The sequence below is a fragment of the Sorex araneus genome, chromosome 8 (genome assembly GCF_027595985.1).
Source record: "Sorex araneus isolate mSorAra2 chromosome 8, mSorAra2.pri, whole genome shotgun sequence".
In the NCBI taxonomy this organism is placed as follows: Eukaryota; Metazoa; Chordata; class Mammalia; order Eulipotyphla; family Soricidae; genus Sorex; species Sorex araneus.
The window spans coordinates 67,801,577-67,823,354 of NC_073309.1; the positions used below are offsets into that span (position 1 = coordinate 67,801,577).

The 21,778-nt window shown below is 35.3% G+C and overlaps 1 protein-coding gene across 1 annotated transcript in view; it reads left to right on the forward strand.

Moving 5' to 3' along the window:
* Nucleotides 1–21,778, forward strand: part of DPYD (dihydropyrimidine dehydrogenase) — a 980,594-nt gene that overhangs the window by 576,506 nt on the left and 382,310 nt on the right. The gene's annotated exons all lie outside the window — the stretch shown is intronic.

Sequence of the window (21,778 nt, forward strand, 5' to 3'; positions counted from 1 at the left end):
CTGAGCAAAATAAGGTATACAAGATAAAATTACAATTTTTAGGTCGAAACTGTAAGAAAATGCTAACTTATTGTGACAAAAAGTAGATGGGTGGTGCCTTGAGGGCAGATAGAGGAGGAGTTTGAGAAAATGATCATCAAGAGTAAAATGGGTGGGCTAGACAATAGCACAGAGGGTAGAGTGTTTGCCTTACACTTGGCCAACCCGGGTTCGATTTCCAGCATCCTATATGGTCTCCTGAGCACCACCAGGAATAGTTCCTGAGTGCAAAGCCAGGAGTAACCCCTGTGCATCACCAATTGTGACTCAAGAGAGAAAAAAAAAAAGAGTAAAATGGGAATTTTAGCTGTGATATGTTCATGATGTAGTACATCATAGTACATACATGTCAAAATTAAACTTTGTAAGCTTTAAGTAAAGTTTATTGCATATTATGCTTCATATAACATTAACATACAGCAGATATAGAACTATCATTCAACAAATCTGTTTTTAAGTAGTTCCCTTTAAAGTTTTAATAATTTTTAATGGGATATAGACATAATTCCAGCTTGTGTTGAATACCTCACCCCCTGTCTTCCTACTCTTCATCCCATTTCATATTTGGAGCCACTAACCAATTATTATCTTCCATAAAATTGTGCTGCTTTAAAAAAATTCTCACTATTTGTTATTACTGAACTATGGAAATTAATTTCATGTAAAATACAATATAATCCAGTTTTTGAAAAGCAGAAGTGTTGGTTGGATTTTTCAAGGTTCTTCTTTGTGGGAGATTAAAAGTTCAGTAAAGGAAGAGTCTTAACAAAATGCATCAAACCTTTTTAAATGGCTATATTATAAAAGCATTAACTGCTTACAGCATACTATTTCCTAAATTCCCCTTAATGCTGTAATTTTTCAGGTTACCTTTTAGGTAACAATACTGCCTCTCTAATTTGAAGTAAAGCATGGAACACACTGAACCATGTTGAAAGAGACTCCAGGGATGATGATGCATTGAATGTAGGTTCCTTCTTGCTCAGGAGAGAGGTAATAAAATCCATTTATGAACTGTATATGTTTGCTACCTAATCAGAACAGATCATAAAATAAAAAGCAAGTTCATGCTCAAATTCGTGAAAAGGGTTGCTCAGTGTTCTCTCTTCAGATCAAGCTGGTACTATTACGTGCTACTCAAGTTGCTGTTTTTTTGTGTGTGTGAAGAAATCAACTCTAATGCAAATTTCTCTCAAGCATTAGAAAAAGCAGGAAGAAAAAGGATTAAGTAAAATCTCCAGTCCTCTCCAACAGTACACACAAAGTTTCAAGCTAATATTTTAAGGTTCTGTTTAATTTATGTTTAGATACAATATCAGGTGGAAAAAAGCACCTCTGGTTTAAAATGGTACTATTAATAGGAGACAGTATAGCACTGCAGCACTATAGCACTATCAGCCCACTGTTCATCAATTTGCTTGAGCGGGCCCCAGTAACCTCTCCATCGTGAGACTTGTTGTTACTGTTTTTGGCATATCAAATATGCCACGGGTAGCTTGCCAGGTTCTACCATGCAAGCGGGATACTCTAGGTAGCTTAACATGCTCTCTGAGAGGGACGGAGGAATCGAACCTGGGTCGGCCGTGTGCAAGACAAACACCCTACCGGCTGTGAAAATACTATGTTATTTTTTAATTTAAAAAATAATACTTAAAATATTAAAAATAAAAAAACGATTAAAATAATCACTATTACTGTCACTATCATCCCGTTGATCATTGATTCTCTCAATCGGGCACCAGTAACATCTCCATTCGTCCTAGCCCTGAGATTTTAGCAGCCTCTCTTTACTTGTACTTCCCAATGGTGCCACATTAAAGATTCTTTCAGGGTCAGGAGAATCAGACCCATCATTGCTACTATATTTGGCACATAAGTACACCATGGGGAGCTTGCCAGACTCTCTCATGCAGGCAGGAAACTCTCGGTAGATTGCCAGGTTTTTCAAGAGAGAGAACTTGGCTTCGCACTTCAGGGAGCTTGGCTTTCGTTTCTGGGTGTTGGCCGTTGATGGGATTACACTGTAACGGGGGCAGTTTTTGGGTGTGACTGCCTAGCTATTGGAAAATGGGGGATCTGGGTGGGAGAGGCCCAGTCCGATCAGAGCAGTCTTGGAGATCTTGACCTCGCGTCCCTTACACCTGGGTTCCTCTGTCGGTTCCTTCATGTGTTGAGGCTCATCCAAGCATGTGGAGAGTGGCCTTGAGCATGGCTGTGGCTGGGTTACGGAGGTCTTCGGCTGCCGGGGCTCTGCTCAGGGCCGGGGAGGTACACTCAAACCACCCACTCAGAGAGGCCCTGGTGAAGACAGCCAGGCACAGGGGGCAAGAGTCTCCGCCAATTGAAAATAAAACTTAACAATATTCTTTTAAAAGTTTGTGGGATGGATATCTAATTAAGTAAAACCACACAAACCAGACACAAAGAATGTCTGCTGGCACTGGGTTTTCTAGTTAGCAAAGTAAACATATTTCTAAAATTTCAAAAATCGGGGCCGGAGCGATAGCACAGCGGGTAGGGCGTTTGCCTTTCACGTGGCCGACCCGGGTTCGATCCCTGGCATCCCATATGGTCCTCCAAGCACCGCCAGGAGTAATTCCTGAGTGCAAAGCCAGGAGTAACCCCTGAGCATCGCTGGGTGTGACCCAAAAAGCAAAAAAAAAAAAAAAACATCAAAAATCATACAGATTTTGATAGAAAAACATATATGCAAAGAATATACTATTTTACAAAAATTATTGTCTATGGGCTATGTATTCATTTTAAGAACAAGAGATGGGCATACACTTTAGAACAAGGATCATTTGGGTAAGAATATATATATATAGGTAAGTTTTGATTCTTTAATATAAGTGGATACAGGGAACATTGGAAGTACATTCATAATTTTACAAATTACTTTGACTCTTCTGCAGAGTGAAATTTATAATCATGTTAAAAAGAGAAGAGTTTCAAAAGAAGAAATTAAGAAAAATGTAAAATCATGTTTTTTATCATTGACTTTTTTACCAGGATTTTATCAGGACAAAATCCAAATTTTGTCTAAAGTAAAAAAAGCAAGAAGTGACAAAGATGTCCTAGGAATTTAAAAGCAAAAAAATAATTTTGTAACCATTTACAGTAAACACATTAATATTTTTCTCTGCTGGTCTCACAATATTCTTATAAGGAATGTATGAATATAAATAATTTCCACAGAAATCTTATATTTAGATGAAGATAAATAATTTACTGTTTTTTTCTCAGAACTTTAGGTGGTATAATTCCAATTGACAGCAAGCATTATGTAACTTAAACATGCAATAGAGATAAACATGTCTTTTCCATATGTGTTGCTACTAGCAAAAATCAAACCTGAGTTTCACACATGCAAGTCTGAGCTCTATGTTTGCCTATATCTCTGGCCCATTTTTCAAAGTTAAACATTGCTGCTTTTAAGAATATTCATATTTGGTTTACTTTTTCTTTTCACTTGGATTTTCTCCCTTTCTGGTAAAGGTACTAATGAGAAGAGAAATGGGAAGGTAATCAGCCAGAGGGAAGAGAAGAATCAAAGACCTAGATAATTCACAAGCTGGAAAATGAGTTCCTAACTAAAAGGCTGGATTGTAAATAGGATAGAAAGATTTTATGCATGCCTGGTATTGGCCTGAATAGCATTTGTACCCAATCCAAGAAAAGTCTTTGTGAATTTCACAGTGGGTTACTTTTTTTTTTCTCCTTTTGAGATTTTTTCCTGGACTAATTATCTATTGTGTACATAAAACAAAGAAATAACTTATCATTAAAATCACTTTAAGGAAATATTTCACTCTATATGTTGTTAAAATGCCCAGAGCATTCATTCATAAGAATGAGTTAAATTTATTAGCATTGCTTCATTGAGGAGTTTCTGATCTCTCTCTGTTCATCACCCAAAAGGAAATTTTCTGCAATATTTTAGTTGTGCAAAATTTGGAAAGTAACTAGATTGACTAATCTTTCCACAATAAATAATTTAATTTAATTTAATTTTGTGCTGCAGTTTGCATTTTAATTCTGTAAAATCTGAAATATTGAAATGATCAGTGACTGTTTTGTGATTGAATTCATTTAGATAGTAAATTTAGTTAACTCTTGCATAGAAGGTGGGAAGAAGGGGTTTCCTTTTATTGGTAATGAATACATTCACAGGCTAGAAAGACTATGTATACAGTAAGTTTTTAAATGAATTTATTGAGAGCTCTAGGACCCCTCATTTTTTTAAAGACTTATAACACAAATGACAGTAATGAATCATGCAAACCATGCTATAATTATACCTCAAGTACTATATATATATACATTCATAAATACTGTTCAACTCCAAGGTTCTACAATCCATTACATGACTCAGGATTATTGTTTTATTTCTATGTAACATCCCAAACATCCCAAACCTGAGTAGATATGGTTAAATTATGATTTTAAAATTTGGACAGAATTTCTGCATTTAGGATGTAGAATTTGGTCCCATTCTAATTGGAACAAGTCATGTAAGTGTAAAACTATTAAAAAAAATAATAACTTCAGGGCCAGAGTTGTAGTATAGTGGATAAGGCACTTGACATTTAGTTCATCCAGATTTGATTCCTGGCACTACATTTTGGCCCCTGAACACTACCAGGAATGAACTTTTAGCACAAAACCAGGACTAAGCCCTGAGCACTGCCAAGTGTTACCCCCCACCCCCCAAAAAATGAAGAAACAAACACAAACTTTGGGATTCTGAGACCGTGAAAATCTTTCTGAACTAAACTCCAGAAAGGGGAAGCTCTGCTTTGGTGCTTAGAGGAGACTGAGAAGGTAAGGAAAACCTCACGGAAAAACCTTCACAGCTCTTAGCTTTGTGGATGTTTAGGGTGGCCCTTTGTATGAGAACCCTAAGGAATTCAAGCAGATACTTCGCAGCATTTACCAACCAGCTCTTTCCTGTAAGACTGCACTGAGTGGTCTATTCATTGTGCGGTCAGGAGCACAATATTGAGGAAACCCTCTCTGAGGAAAGCAGCACCTTCTCCAGTTAAAAGCCTTGGTACTGGGGTAGGAAAGAAGCCATTTGAGAAACAAACTTTTTCAAGGCATTCCAGTCCCTTGTCAACCTCTAGATCTTTTGAAGTCTTGAGGAAGGCACACTCAGCAGTGAGATATTCTGATGCATGGAAAGGCACTGTGATACTAGATACAAAACAATGAGAACTCCAGCTTCATAAAAAAAGCAGTGGGTGTATGAGCAATGAGAAAATCCTATGATTTAGAATGTTGGTGGCCAGGCTCATTATCATAAAAAGATTATTATGAAAAGATTCAGGCATCTTCCTTAGCTTCAGTTTCCAAATCCTGCTGAAAAGGAGTCTCTGGATCCAAACATGTGAAACCAGTGGAAAATTGATTAGATCTAAAGCCAAAACAAAGTCATCGTTAACTACATATTTGATCAATTCAGATTCTTGAATTAGCAGCTAATAATTGAACAAATATACTGTCTTCTAGAGGTAATGTCACACACTAATGTTTATGTAATTCTATAATGTTTTTCTGTTCAAACTATTTGGCATTCTCATGGGAAGACGTGCAAAACAAAAACAGTGGCTTTGGACTTTGAGTTTAGAGTTTTGTTGTGAGTTTTATATAGAAGTTGAACCAAAGATAAAATTTGAATGAAGATACTTTAAAATTACATGATGTATATGAGGGAAAAAAGGGTTTTGTGGGAAAACACTTCTTAAAATCTGTGGCATTTTCTCATTTTCTAAGGTGTTAGAAAATTATTGTTTGTTTGTTTTTTGGGGAGCAATGGTGTTGGGCCTGTAGTATTCAGGGGTGACTGAACACCCAGTTGTGTTCAGGGGTGATTCCTGACTCTACATGCAGGAACCACTCCTGGCAGGCTCAAATGATGCATGGGATGCTAAGGATCAAACCTGGGAGTGTTTAGAAAATTATTTAAAATATCCAATGGAAATAAGCAAAGAGTATTCTATCAAAGTGATTTTTTTACTAGAGTTGAGGAAAACTGAACAGAGAATAGGGAAGAATCAGTGAAGTTTAAGAAAAAGTAATAGAAACAGCCCAAACTGAAAGATCAAAGAAAAACATGGTATAGTGTCATATCTCTGTGAAACAGTATCAAATGCTTTGTTTACATAATCAGTTCTTTTTTTAGAAATGAGGGAGATTTGGGCATAGTTATTTATTGAAATAAACCCTTTTACAGTAGCCTGTACTGCCTTTACTTATCATTCTACAGAAAGTACTCTCCCCTGTCTCAAATTCCAAGAATACTTTGTTAATATAGAAATTGTTGCTTTGTTACTTTATTCAATTGATGACAAACAAGTATATACTCAGTACCATGAAGCATTTTAAAATATAAAATTTTGAGCTATAAAAAAGTCTCTTGTCTCAGCAAACTTTTTTTTCTAGCATTTTTATATGAACAGAGAGAGAGGTACATCAGATAGGGCATTTTTCTTGCAGGGGGTTCTGGAAGATAGTTCAGTGGGTAGAGCACTTGTCTTGCACAATAACAACTCAAGTTCCATCTCAGACACTTCATGTGGTTCCTTGAGCCCCACCAGTTGTGTGATCCCTAAGCTCAAAGCCAGGAACAAGCCCTGAGAACCACCGGAAGTGACTAAAAAACAAAATAACAGAAAATGAATTACCAAGAATTAGTAAGGACTTTCCATTCGCCCCCAACTTAGTCTGAATGGCATCTCCTAGAAGCTTAACTAGTGCATAATTGAACCTAAATTGATATTTCCAAGAAAAATATAAACATGAATGGGTCATCTCTAAAGCTTTATTTTATTATTACATCTATTTTTATGTCTTTATGAATTCTCAAGAGGATTTACTCAGCATAGAGGTGATTTTTTTAGATACATTAAAGCATATGGATGTAAATTAAATTTTGATGAAAGGACCAGGTGTGAGAAGGATAATCACATTTCTACCAATGCATGTATCTGTATATTTCTGTATTTTCAAAGAGTTTTTTGCCCTCTAGACGAGGTCTCTTGGTATACCTAGTACCAAGCCTAGATGAACTGCTTCTGATTAATATATAGCACCATGATGTTTCATCTAATTTTATGTCAAGATGCTTATTATTTTAATTTTCCATTATGTATTAAAATAATGAATATTTTGTATATAGAATCTTTTGATATATAGAATAATATAAAGAATATATAGAATATTTTGTAGAAATATTTTAATATATAGAATATATGGAATATATTCACTCTAGTGATGATTCATCAATAAACCAGAGCAATGATAAACTACCTTAGATACAGAAAGTCTGATAAACTTCCAATTGTGGCTGCAGAACAAAAATTATGATTAGATTCATTTACATGAAGGAAAAGGTGAAGAATTTAATAGAATCACATTACAAAATGATCCAAATAGTCATGTATGAGAAAAAATGAAAATTGGCAGAATCACCAAGAAATTAATTCTTGCCTTGATGTAAGATCTGTTGAAATTTCTCAAAGTTGTTGTGTTTCTGCTAATGCTTCTCTTTAGAACTGCTAGTAATAATGTTTTACATATATAGAGCATATATAATAAATAACATGTGTAAAATGTTATATACATATAAACAGATGCATGCACATGTGTATACAAATGTACATATATGGCACATCCTTTTTATATACATGTGCATTAATGACATATATAGTTGAATTGTTCCCCTTGATCATTGTATATTATCTGTTTTTGTCTCTTATAACTTATTTTTGACAGTAAGTCTATTTTTTATTAGATATAAGAATGCTACTTACTGCCTTTTTTGTATGTGCTAATGGCTTGAAATAGTTATTCCAGTGTTTAATTAGTAATCTATGATTGTCTTTAGATTCGGTGTGGGTCTCTTTTGTATAATTTGGATAGATCTGCTGTTTCATTCATCTGGCTATTCTGTGTCTTAGACTGGTAAAGTCATACCATTAACATTTATGGTGATTATTGATCTATGAAGCTAATTATGGATATTCTATCCTTTGTTTTCTGTTTGCTTCATATTTCTGGTCTTGCATTTTTACCTGTCTTCCATTTGAATTATTTACTTAATGATCCCACAAATGACTAAATCTGTCAAAGCTTATCAATAATTGTAATAATTGTTTTTTAATAACAGATATCAACTCACACATTGGTATTCTCCAAGTGGAATATTTTATATTTTTATTGTTCCTGAAGAACTTTGGAACTTCTCTGTTCATCTCCTGGAGAGTTGTCTGATTTATATTAAGATTTACTCTCTGTCAACAGAGCAAGATCCTGGAAATTTTAGAGAAAAATATAATAATAGTAGAAAAAATGGGAGTGGCCATTTTTTGCATTTTAAATAAACTTAACTGAACTGTAGTCTTGTAATATCACAGAATATTCAGATAATTATCAAGTGTCATCTGCTTCAATCTGTTATATTACTTGGAAAAATTTCAAGATTAGATATTTTAATCCTAAAATTGTATAAAATATCACTCAGTTTCCTCACATTTATCAATACTTAATTTGGTTAAAGCTAATCCTTCTCTTCCTTCCCATAAAATAAAACACTGAAAAAATAGAATTAAATCCCAGGTGGTTTTAGTATTTTAGTAATGATGTGATAATTAGTTATGACCAAATTCAGTAGAATAATAGTAGCAGTGATACTCAGTATTGTACCAGTTGCTGTTTTAGGTTATGTATATTTAAGTATTCTCATCACAGTTTCAAAGACGAGATATTATTTTCCTCATTTACAGATACAGATATTAATCCCCAAAACTTGAAAGTAACCTACTGAAATAAACTCTAAAAAAAAGGTGGTAATACCGAAAATTAAACTCCAAAATTACAGTCTTCTGTTCACAACTCATTAAATTAATGTCTGCCTAGTTATAGTGGCAGCCAAGAGAGAAAGAGTGAGAGACACAGACAGAAAAAAAGAAAAAGGGGGTTTGGGAAATTACACCAGTGTGATATATTTTTAGCTTAGCATTGAGACAGTTACACTTTATTTTAAATTTATTTCTGTTATAAAAACACTTTGGCACTGTATTACTGATTTACTAAAATTTTAATAAGCTTACAAGTTGATTAAGTAAAATATAAAATCAAACTGTGAACTAAAACAAATTATAAGGCATATCAATCTTTCGAGTCATACATGTAGGATAGTTTTACTGTCTTCATTAACTCAGATTTATCAATATATATGTCATAATCCATTGATGAATTGTTTGAGTTGTATTTAAAAGCCACATAATAATTCATATCATTTTTCCTGAAGCTCAAATTGATATCTAATATCTGCTTCTGAGAGTTGTTCGCTGATTTGCTACCTAAGCTCTTAAATTTTCCTCAACTGATATTTTGATGTCATTTACACCCTTATAAGATTTCTAAATGCTATAGAAAGTTTAAAGGACTAAGGATGTAATTCAGTTATAAGGATCATGCCTCTCGTGCCTGGGTCTCTGGAGTTAATTACCAGCCCCAGCCAGAGAGTTGGAGCCAGATCAAACTTGGTGGTGAAGCGCCTGGCTTGCAAGCGAGAAGCCTTGAATTCCTTCCCCGTTGCCACGTGCACTGAGTGTGGTCCTGACAACTGCTGCTTGTGCCTGAGAGTGTGACATCTCAGATCCCTGGGCTACTGTCTCCAGTCGCCCCTCTCACCCCACAGCCAGGTGTGTGCACAGGAAAATAAAGGACGAGACTCCATGCCAGCGCCATAAACGGAAAAGATAAGTGAGTGATGTGGCCAGCAGTGTGGCCCCTGGCCAGCATGTGTGTGAGCACTGTAGGGAGCCCCAGAGAGCACTCCAAGCAGAACATGCAAGAGAATCACAACTAAAGAGTGTGGCCTAGGAGGTGTGGTCATACCACAAGCTGAGGTGTCACTTCAAAACTGCATCTTACACTTGGCCAACCCGGGTTCAATTCCCAGCGTCCTATATGGTCCCCTGAGCACTGCCAAGAGTAATTCCTGAGTGCAGAGCCAGGAGTAACCACTTTGCATTGTCAGGTGTGACCCAAAAAGCAAGCAAGAAAGCAGGAAAGCAAGAAAGGGGGAAGGGAAGGGAAGGGAAGGGGAGGGGAGGGGAGGGGAGGGGAGAGGAGGGGAGGGGAGGGGAGGGAAGGGAAGGGAAGGGAAGAGGAGAATATAGCAATATATGTGTCATTTTTTTTACTCTGAAGTTAACTATCTAGTCATCCAAAATATTGAAATATTTCAATATTGACATTGAAAGTCTTGAGATTAGGCAAAAATGACCTCATTGATTTTTTTCTGAGTCATTATTTTAAGAATCAATGTAAATTCATTTGTATTTCTGCTTGGTAAAATGACTGATTTTTGCGGGCCCCCAAATATATCCCTTCATCACAAACAAGCTATAATACAAACTCCTGTTGGCCTATTCTAGGAAATGACTAAGAAAACATAACCCCAATCCTTCACTCTGCACTAGGTACCAAAATAATTTCACAGCTGATTTAAAACTCTTACCCTCATCTTCATGCCCCAAAGTGCAATGTGACCTGTCTAGCCAGGAAACTAACAGAGCATCTTCTCCCTTCCTTGCTCCCGTGTGTGTTCCCCGCTCCCAGCAGAGGCCTGTTCCCATAGTTAACCTCACAGAACAAGATAAAGCTTTCTTGTCCAATGATGCAAGAAGAAGAAAAAAATCTCTCTCTGAAAATGTACTTTCATTTCAAATTTTTTTCCAGAAATAGATATTAATCCTGCCCCTTTGCCCACTCAGCCAATAGTCAAAGAACTTGAGAATATAAAAATTCTTGGTAATTTTCTATGTTGCTCCCATCAAACCATTTCATTACGTATGACGAAAATGGAGTAGGGAATAGAAAATAGTATGTATTCACCTCTGGAATGATCTCATATATTTTCTGAGCATGAGATCTCACTGACTTCTCTTATGAGCAATTCAAAGATGCCCCAAAAAAATGAGTTAGTATTTATGGTTCAGTTAAAATGTAAAAGGTTTTTCTTCTACTATTCAATAGCCACTGCAACAAATACTACTGCCATGTAAGTTATATGCTACGAAAGTGATTTCTCAGCCTCAGTGAGAAATCCATTTAATCAAATCATTGTCAGAACTATAGTGTCTTTTGAGCAGTGCTTGGTCCAACTGCTTTGAACTTGGTCCAAATACTTTGTTTATAGATGAGACTTGGACAGGTTCACATAGCCACAGACCTCTTATGGTAGCTCTCCCAGACCCTTGTCCAGGATTCATTTATTTCAAAAAAATCCATAATTTCCCGCACACTCATTCTTCCTTCTCACTTTCTCTAACTGCAACTGCCATTAGATGTAAGTGCAATGATTTTAGACACATTCTTAAGCTTATAAACATGAAAAGATTACAAAAGTTAGTAGTCAATAAAGGCTTATCTAAGAGACCACAACTTGCCAGTTACTGTCTAACTAAATTACTAAGCCTGAAAACAGTACAGGCAGGATGGCCTTAGGTTTTATTCAGTGAAAATTCCAGAGTTTGTATTCATAATTGAGCAGAAAGGAGATCACAGGTTAGCAGGCAGCTAGACTGAAAATTTTAATCCACTCTCAAAGAAACAGTAAAGGCTAAACAACAAAAGCTCTCAGAAGAGTTTTTAAATAAGTAATTTTTGTACTATCTCTTATATGAATAAATGACTCATACTTTGAAAATGAACACTTCCCAAATCCATCAAGTCTTAATATTTTTGAGTCTATATAGTGTTGTAAGTATATTAATGTGAATACCAATAATTTCCTTTCAATACTGTGTATACAATTATACTCCAATCTTGATTTCAATGGAGAAAAAGATAGATTTTGTTAACAGAATTTTAGGTAAGTGGAGTACTAGACTAGCCCCTTTTCTTTCCTGCTTTCTTGCTTGCTTTTTGGGTCACACCTGACAATGCAAAGTGGTTACTCCTGGCTCTGCACTCAGGAATTACTCTTGGCAGTGCTCAGGGGACCATATAGGATGCTGGGAATTGAACCCGGGTTGGCCAAGTGTAAGACAAACGCCTTACCTGCTGTGCTATCACTCCAGCCTCTATTCCCTTCCTTTTGTGTTATAGTATCACCAGTTTAGTGTTTTTTGATAAGAAATTTCCCAAATAACGTATTTGAGATTAAATGAGAATTACTGCAAGATCAAAACAGGTAAATTCAGGGATTAAAGCAATGTTACAGCAGGTAGGACACTTGCTTTGCATGCAACTGACTGTGGTTTGATCTCCAGCATTCCATAAAGTTTCTGAACACTGCCAGGAATGATTACTGAACACAAAGATAGGAGTAAATCCTGAGCACTGCCAGGTGTAGCCCAAAAAGCCAAAATATCAAAACAAAACAAAGCAACTAAATTCAAACAGTAAATGTTGCGTAAATGCTGAGAGTTGCATTCAGAGTAAATGCAACTCTGACTCTGAAACCTTTCATATTGTAGGACATTTTAGGGATGCTGATAAGCAAGTTTCTAGCTTATTCTAAATAATTATTGGCATCAACTGATTTAGCTCCTTTGCTTTACTAAATGTGAGTTTCTCCAATCTCTTATGACCCAGCAGGCTTTGATAGTGTTGTTATGGTGGTGCCTTCCTTCTACCTAGTTTGTTCTGTAAAACTCTTGTCTCATAGTTTATCCGCATAATTTTAATATTTTCCTGGTTTCTTTTATCTCCTTCATTTGAAATAAAGTTACTCTCTTCCCCTTAAAAAGATTTTTTTTTCAAAATAGAGGTTACTTCTTTCTGATTCCCTCCTTTCTTTGCCCTTTGCCCTTCAATGATAATCCATATCTCTGTTCTACACCTGTAGGTGCAGCCAGCATTTTCCTATTTATTTAGTCAACTATGCCTTATGATGGAGTGATGGTCCATGAGATTAAAGCACACACTGTCTCTCTACTGACTCATGGGTCATCGCCCTGCCTTCCTTCTCTTATTTCTCTCAACTTAAAATATTCATGAGAACTTTAGCATATGCCTTTCAGTTTTCATCTGCCCTCAGCCTAGATAACTTTTTCAACATCTGTGACCTCTGTGGACATGCGTAACTTTTAAGCCTGTGGTCACCTCACTGTTTGTGTCTCACTATCTTTCTTCCATAGGCAACTAGTTTCTGGTTTTATTTTCCAGAGAACTATGCCATCTTTTATCTTGAAAGTTCAACGCCTGTTTTTAGAACAGAAATACCTTCTGTGTCCCCCACCACAAGTTCTTTTGGATATGCCCATGAAATCTTGCCTCTAAATTCCTCTACATTCTTTCTGTCTCTCAGGGCACTTCTTAGAGTTCTATCGTCCCTTGTCCAGTCTGTGCTGAGCAAACACTAATTTCAGTGAATGATTTTATTTTAATTTCAGAAATGACAAATATAGGAATTAGTGCAGCAGTATCTTTGCATACCACTCATCTATGAAGATGTGTGTATGTTGACTAAATTATTTGACTATGACTATAAAGAAATCATAAGGTGCAGTTTTAATTTTAGTAAACTGAGCCAACATGTACAACATGTATGAAGTGGTGAAGTTAATATACAAACAAGGAATAAAATTGTTTGGGATAATGAATAAAAGAATGTTAGCAATGCTTCAAGTTATAATATGTTTTAGATACTATGCAGGAAGATTTGAGCAGAGTTGGGAAGCCATTATGTGCTTAGATTTTGGGAAATGTAAAATTTGTGTTTTTATCTCAATTCAAATTTACCTGTCATAAAAATGTGTAATTATGTATAAGACATCACTCGTAGAAACGGGTTTCTATTAAATGCCCGCTCTAAATTTTCCTCTAGCATTAAAAAGAGCTGTATCATTGAGGGAGATTGGGGATTAAAAAAATTATAGTCATGATAAGGCCAGACAGATGGTACAGCAGGCAGGGCACTAGCCTTACATGTGGCTGACCCGAGCTCTATCTCCCACATCCCATATGGTTCCCCACCCACAGCCAGGAGCATGCCAGGAGTGATTACTGAGTGCACAGCTGGGAGTAAGACCTCAACATTACAAGATGTAGCCCACAAACAAATAAAAAAACAAAACAGTAGTCATGAAAGGAAAGTAGAAATCTCCAATTTTACATTTTTATAATTGATTTTTAAGTAACAAAATACTTCTGGTTAGCATTTAATTAATGAGACAATAGAATCATTCTTCAATCTTTAATAATTATTTCTTTGAAAGAATTATTATTTTCTGAAATATCCAGATTTATGTATTTGCACTCTGCTCACAGAGCCTAAATAAACAAAACTATATGTTAAAAAAAGTTTAATAATTTATTATATTGTGTTGTTTAAGGAAAAAGCCAAATATTTTGCATTTACCTTTCATGAGTTGAAATTTTCTTGAGTTATTTTGGTAATATACAGTTATTCTGTTGTTTTAATCTATACTTAATAAAAATAAATGTGTATCCCAAAGTATATGTATTTGCTCTCCTTGATATAAAAATAATGAATTTCTTACAAAAAATTTTCAACAGTTTTTCATAAGTGTAGTACCCTAAACATAGTCATATGCTTAGATTTTTTATGGAAGCCTGCTTGTCTATATAATTTTTATTCAGTAATTGTAATGATATTATTGTCATTTTCATTTTTAATTTACCAAATATGTCTAATCTGAAAGAATGGATTGTTTATTCTATACTCTCATAATTAGGAAATAGTAATGTGGGAAACTGGCAATGATCCTTTCAGGAACTTAAATTCTTGAGTTTGTACATTATAGAAAATTCTAGACGTAATCTTTACAAAGCTAGCATTTGGAAAGAACCTATTTTGTTCACTGTGTGCACACAATTATAGAACATAATTGTTAAAGGTTTAATAGCTCATGTACTAATATCAGTGGCAGAAAAGGGGAATTTTCTTTAGTATTTATCTTATAAGTCGACAGAGAGTCCCTTAGAATAATTGGGTTCCAACTCTGTATTAATGTTATAGAGGATTTTATTATAAATATTTATATTATAAATAATATATAGTGGTACTATAATAAAATTTCCTTTTGTCTTTATCATGACTCACAATACAAGTTTTATCAATGGGGGCAAAATGTTATTCATTTACAGTTTGGCAGATCTTCTTTTTATACTGTATATTTCTTCCTTATCTGAGCAATATTTCTGTGTTGCCAGTACTATTCTGATATCACTCCCATGAAATTTTATACTCAGTAATGAAAGTCCAATTTTCATCTTTTTTTTAAATTTAGTATCATCATAAATTATTCTTTTGAATTTCTGGAGTTTCTACATTTAACCACTGCCTGCCTTTATAATAGGGACCTCTTTCCCACTTTTTTTTACCTGATATTCTTATTTTTACATTTTTTTATTTTATCAACTACTTTGAATTCTGTGAGAAAATATGAACAAATATGAAATTGTGTTGGGGTACTGAAATGATGAAAGTTTTAGAATCAGAATCAGCTGGATTTCTGACTATATATCTAGTTTTATTGCAAGCAGTGTTCATGGTTAAAAGAAAGTCAGGAAACAATGTGTTATTTTAAAATCAGTGCTAAAGATTTTCAGGGCAATATGACTGGAAAGAAATGAAGAGGGAGTCAAGGGCACATTAAGCTGGAACCTGAAGTGACAGTGCTCTGTCATTGCGAGATTTTACAATATGTCAGAGGATTGGCGATTTAATTGTCTGAATGCATGATTTGGTGAGTCAGTGTAGACTGAACGAACTGGACCTGTCACTGCCATCACAATGGGTAAAAATGGACCTATTCAATCAGCCTCTAAATACCCCAAATTCTTCTCGGTTGTAAATTAGAGCTACTGGACAATGCCTTAACTCATTCGGGTCACCAGGGTACAATGTCAGCTCAGTGCTCACAATTGCCCATGACCAATTCTGCACTCTCCCCAGCGGGAGGGATGCAATGCCATTTTGTACTTGCTTCTTTAGGATAACATTAGATCTGAAAGAAAAGGAACAAAAGACATAGCTGCTTTCTTTCCCCCCATCCTTGCTTAGCCATAATCATACCCTCCTCCCACTTGACCAGACTATAAACCAGACCGAGAAGGAACTTAGAGCGTGGGTTTCTGGTTTACCTGCCAGCGTGAATAAGATCAAGAATTCAGTTCTGTCCTATTTTATCCTTGAGTCAAAGTTAACAGCATCCAGACAGCAGGAAAGAGTTGAAGAGACTTCAGCTTCATCCCAATGTTGCAAAATGATCATAATATGGAGTATCTTCCTAGAACCAACAATTTACCATGGCAACTATCTACTTCCCTGAGAGCATCTCATTCTGTTTCTTCCTTGGTTATTACAAAAGAGCAACTCTAACTCTCTTTTATGTATTTAAATATGCCTAATTCTTACTGAATTTATGCCTTGATGTATGAAATTCACTTTATTTAAATCACCATTCTTCAGGGGCTGGAGCGATAGCACAGCGGGTAGGGCGTTTGCCTTGCACGCGACCGACCCGGGTTCGATTCCAAGCATCCCATATGGTCCCCTGAGCACCGCCAGGGATAATTCCTGAGTGCAGAGCCAGGAGTAACCCCTGTGCAGAGCCAGGTGTGACCCAAAAAGCAAAAAAAAAAAAAATCACCATTCTTCACCCAAGGAATTCCAATTCATTTAAGAGTCCCACTTACAAGTAACTTCTATGAGAGTCATTTTCTGAAAGAATAGTCTACATAAAATTCCTGTTAATTAATCAACTTGGAAACTTTTTATTGTGCTCATCACAGTCTATATTCACGTATCATTTTGTTGTGTTCATTTAGTGTTTCTCATTTTCACTGAGCAAACCCTTGAAGACTATGCATATATCCATTATGTTTTCTTCACTACTAGTACCACTACCTAGAACATAGCATAAACCCTGGTATGTAATAGGTGCTTAGTGAATTAAATATCCAAATATCCTGTCATGTTCTCTAGTTCTTCATTACAATATGTGGGATCTAAGGGAATGCTATTTACCCAGTATTCCCTTAGATCTTCTATTCTGTAATTTTCATTGTCCCTGGATAAGGACTAAACAGTTAGACTTTGAAAGCTCACTTTAATGGAAAATATGTTCTTAAAATATGTATTACTTAAAATATGTTCTTAAAATATGTATTACTTACTTTCCGTGTACATTTTCTAAACTGAAAATAATTCAATATTCGATATTTATAACTTTATTCATAGCACTGTCGTCCCGTTGTTCATCAGTTTGCTTAAGCAAGTACCAGTAACGTCTCCATTATGAGACTTGTTATTACTGTTTTTGGAATTTTGAATCCGAGCAGGTAGCTTGCTAGGCTCTGCTGTGCGGGTGGGATACTCTAGGTAGCTTGCCAGGCTCTCGGAGAGGGATGAAGGAATCAAACCCAGGTTGGTCTCGTGCAAAGCAAACACCCTATCCGCTGTGCTATCGCTCCAGTCCAACTTTATTTATAATATAATAAAATTCTATATTTTGTTGACTCAGTGCCACTTACGATTAATGATGAGGATAATTCCATGGGTCTTATTTTCACAATGGTAAAACAAGGAAATGGCCTGAATCACAATTTCAGGGATATTGGCCTCAGAATCAGTATTAACGTAGAATTATCATCAACATTGCTTCTTTTCTATGTCTTCCTGGTCCTTTTTCAGGAGTTAGTGTTTTATTTTAAATATGTGATCGCTTCTCTCTTACTATGCCAGAACTTCACTTAACAGAAATACCTTCTGCTTTTGTTCTTGAAAGCTTTCTTGCTATTGTTGCTGACATGAGTCTTCAAAGTTGAAGAAGTATTTCTTACCAGAGGTAGCAGTCTTTTGAAAGTGTGGCAAGATTTTTTTTGCCTGGTCTCTTTCCAATCATGGAAAAGTCTTTCCCCCCAACTCTGGTATGCTATGAACTCTATCATGAAAATAACAGACAAAATTTTATCTTTCTGTTTCTTGATCACCCAGAGATTTAGGGTAATAAAATTTTTTTCTCAAAAATTATTAACTTGATCTAACTTAGGATTTTTAGGGTTGGCACAAAACTTTTTCACATTTCTTCAGGTAAATCATCAGGACTTTCATGGAAGTAGTTTCCCTGAATCTCTTGGAAATAGGATGGTTGGTGACTTGATAGAATATATACATCCTGGAGTTTAAAAAGTTAATGGCCTTGGGGCCGGAGCGATAGCACAGCGGGTAGGGCATTTGCCTTGCACGCGGCTGACCCGGGTTCGATCCCCGGCATCCCATATGGTCCCCCAAGCACCGCCAGGAGTAATTCCTGAGTGCAAAGCCAGGAGTAACCCCTGAGCATCGCTGGGTGTGACCCAAAAAGCAAAAAAAAAAAAAAAGTTAATGGCCAATATTTGAGTGTTCTATATTAGGCATAATGATTGGCAAAGTTAAAAATTCTTTTGTATCACACAGCAATATTAAGTGGAGAAACTATATTCTCACCCAGCTTGCAATTTAAAATAAAATCAGAGAAATTAAAGGACTTTATCCAATATACATTAATCCTTATTCAAGTCTTCGGAGCTGAGGATATAATTTTTCCTTATTATGTCCTAAAATATATGCCCATTATTAAATTTAAAGTGCACAATCTAAGACACCAAATTTTCTAGGCAATTCAGCAACATTTTTTAGCTACCCAATTGATTTTTTGAACTATCCTTGTTTTATTGTACTTATGTATCAAGAAGATTTTTATTAATTTCTACTACAAATATTTGATTGAAATATTAAACTTTTTTTCTTTTAGTCATATATTCTCATGAAAAAATAGATGATACTTATAAGAAAATATATTCCTCTGAATTAAAATAAGATGTAGTTTTAACACAAAACATTTAAAGTACACTTCTTTCATAGAAATCTTATCAGAGCAAACAGTTGAATCAATGTCTTATATATTCTTTCTACATCATTGTATAATTATTCATACTTCCTTCCTCTAAAAACAGATAATTTGTTATATTGTCTATTGACCTTTCATATGAAGATTTGTTTTAAATGAGGGGATTATAGATCAGTAATGTCAAGGTATTCTTCACGATTGTCTTTATCAAAATAAGGAATCTTTTTTTATTAAGGCATCTCAGAAAGGGTAGATTTATGGATTGAAGGGAGTGGGTTCAATATGTCCGTATCCATTTAGATTGACAGTTCTCACAGACATGAATTTCCCCAGAGGGACAGTGTTGCTGGTGTCAGTGGATGGCATCATTTACTTCAATGTTCCATTATTAAATTGATAACAAGATAATTCCTCTGCTTCTCAGAGACATGACAGGGTTTACAATGGTTAACACTCTTATTGCATGGGATTTGATGTTCTAGGTAGTTTTTAATAAGAATCATATTTTTATTTCAATAATGAAAAAAATGAAGTGAAAAAATATAAAATAAAATAAAAATCAGATATGCCAGGCAATGCAGTGAGGGTATTTAAGGAAGAATCTACTCATTCTATCTCACCTCTTTTTAAAAAAAATTCACGTCTTATATTTTCTTTAAGCATTCTACTAACAGAGTTCAGTTTAAGGCATACAGTGCAGTATGTTATTTGGTGAAATTGAAATTTACATATTTGAATTAATGATGTAAGAACTAAATATTATTTTCAGTTGACTACAGATGTGAAGTTATTAGCTAACATATACCTAGTGTTCTAGGGATATCACTTATAAACACAGGTTAAAATGTAGAGTTGGAGATAGCAATAGACATAGAAATAGGAATAAATTTTATTTTATTTTTTTATTTTTTTTAATTTATTTTATTGAATCACCAAGTGGAATGTTACAAAGTTCTCAGGCTTATATCTCAGTTACACAATGCTCAAACACCCATCCCTTCACCAGTGCCCATATTCCACCACCAATAAAAACAAAAACAAAAGCAAAAACAAAACAAACAAACAAACAACAACAACAAAAAAGTATACATCCCACCCCTCACCCCCCAACCCACCCCGTACGTGAGTGATAATTTCACTTCCTTTTCTCTTTACCTTGATTACATTCCAGATTTCAACACATAACTCACTATTGTTGTTAGAGTTTCAAAACAGACTCACTATTTTTGTTGGAATTTATCCCCTAAGAATACAGCTCTATTAACAGGGAAATATTTGATAATAAGTTTTCCACTGATGAGAATGAAGAAAAAAATTGTAAACCGCGGCCGTGCGGTTTACAATTTCTGTATTATAGTAATTAAGTCCGCGAAGATTTAAGTTGGAAAATGAATCATTTCCCTTCCTGGAACAGCATGTAGCCAAAGTTAGTTCACAGTCTCCATACATGGGTGCAAGCACTTGCTGGAACCCCAATTCCTAAAGCTGTCTCTGGTTCCCGCTCGTTCCACATCCACCGGCTCTGCAGAGGCACGGGCACCCGGGCCGAAAACCCGGCCGGCCGGAGCCAAGCACCAGCCCCAGCTGGGTAGGAATAAATTTTAAAATGTTCTAAAAAGCAGTGCAGGTAAGCGGCTATCATTAATCCCACATTACAGATAAGGAGACTGAGGTTTAATGTGTTAGAAATTTATTCAAGATACTATGTAATAAATTCAACCATGAATAAATGTAGAAGCCAGTATTAGTCTCACTACATCACATAATGTATCTTGTAGGGATTAGGGTATCAGTTTCTTATCAGTAAATAGCTAAATGCCCAGTCAGTAGGGGATATGTATCTATTTCTTAGAAAATTTAAATTAATTAATACTTATATAAAGAATGCCTCTGAGAATAAATGCTGATATTCAATATCCATTAAATGTTAATAAATGTTAATCAATAATAAATTCTTTAGACTGGAGAATTTAAGCCAGGTCCTAACTAAAAGGGAAGTCAATGAGCATTACTGGTTAATTAATCCTGTGATGTCAGTGACATAAGGAACAACCTTTCACATGTATTTAAAATTGTATGATTGTCAAATAATGGTATAACCCTTAGATCCTAATAATTTCCAGATAGAATTTTCTGTGGCCATTGGACCAACAATAATGAAAAACAGCTTACAATTGCCAACTCCTAAAAAAGTACTACAGAGAAGGGATATACTTAGTCAGGATTTTGAAAGAATCAAGCAACATGCATAGTTATGGGAAACATTTTCAAGTTTACCAAATTATAGCTCTACATGAACCATTTATAAGACATGGGTTTCTTTACTATCTGCCGTGAGTAAGAGACTAATTCATATGAATTTAAACCATGAAGGTAAATAAAATGACACTATTTATTTATTTATTTATTTATTTTGAAAGAATTTTTGAAAATCTTTTAAATTCTATAAGGTTGGCTTTCTGTAAGGCATCCTATATTATGACATTTTTTCGGTTCTTAAGAGAAAGTGAATTAATACCAATTTCTGACAAAGCAAAATCTAGAAAGTCAGTAGTCTTTAAGTATCAGTATTGATTGCTTTGGCTATAGTAATAACTACTCCCCCTTTTAATATGGAGTAGTTGCCACAACTACAAATTAGGAATATGCCTACTATATGTAAGACACTATATTTCTGAAAATAAAGAGTATAGGAACATGTCCACAATAAAATGGGTATAAAAATTTGTTCACCTCAGGGGCCGGAGCGATAGCACAGCGGGTAGGACATTTGCCTTGCACGCGGCCGACCCGGGTTCGATCCCCGGCATCCCATATGGTCCCCCAAGCACCGCCAGGAGTAATTCCTGAGTGCAGAGCCA